Below are 877 nucleotides of genomic sequence, written 5' to 3' on the forward strand. Positions count from 1 at the left end.
TCATGAAATGGAATTTATTGCTCTCTATCTCACATGGACACTTGGTAGGAAATTGGAGCTACGAAATGAAGAGTCATGGAAGTTTAAAAAATCCAAGAGACAGGACAGATGTGCTGTGATTAGTCCTGTACTCTGGCTCACCTTGGGTTAGATAAATAATTGAATGTGTGCCATCAGCAAAACATACTATTTACAGACTTGGAAGGAAATTTGGCTTGCAGTCCTCTAATTGGAAGTCAGAGATGGTGGAAAAAAATATTTTCACTCGATTCTCATGCTTTAGATCTCAAAGCAGTGAGTTATTTTAAAACTCAAGCTTAATCTTGGATCATTTAAATTGATATTTAGTAGGCTACTTGTTCATAGACATTACCATCTATTTATGAGAATGCATTATACTTTGCCAGTTCATTAGACCTTCTATTAAATGCAAACAGTGCTATCATTGCATAAAATTCCTTTTTTTCTTCCCCTCAGATTTCATACCTGTCAAACATTGACTTGGATTCTGCAGAATCCATACCAACTTCACCTGCAAAACTAAACAAAATCATTTTCTTGGTACAATGCCAGAAAATAAAAGAAATTTGTTAGAAATGAGAGCAAGACAAAGCTGACAGCTGAGTCTAAGCAGATGAAAACAGTCAAAAGCCTTTTATTTAATCATTCTGCTATTTTTGACATGTTGTCTAGTGATAAACCACATGAGCATTCCCTTGTGTTATGAAAAAAACAACTATGAAATAAAAATCCAGGAAAGAGCGGAAGAAAGTACAGTCTAGCACTTGAAGGGATCTCATATGTGATTTCGAGGATGATGTTTACATGCATGTAAAATATGCAACAAATGGCTTTTCCAGTGGTGGCCAAGGTCAGC

Source organism: Geospiza fortis, unplaced genomic scaffold (assembly GCF_000277835.1).
Source record: "Geospiza fortis unplaced genomic scaffold, GeoFor_1.0 scaffold174, whole genome shotgun sequence".
NCBI lineage: Eukaryota > Metazoa > Chordata > Aves > Passeriformes > Thraupidae > Geospiza > Geospiza fortis.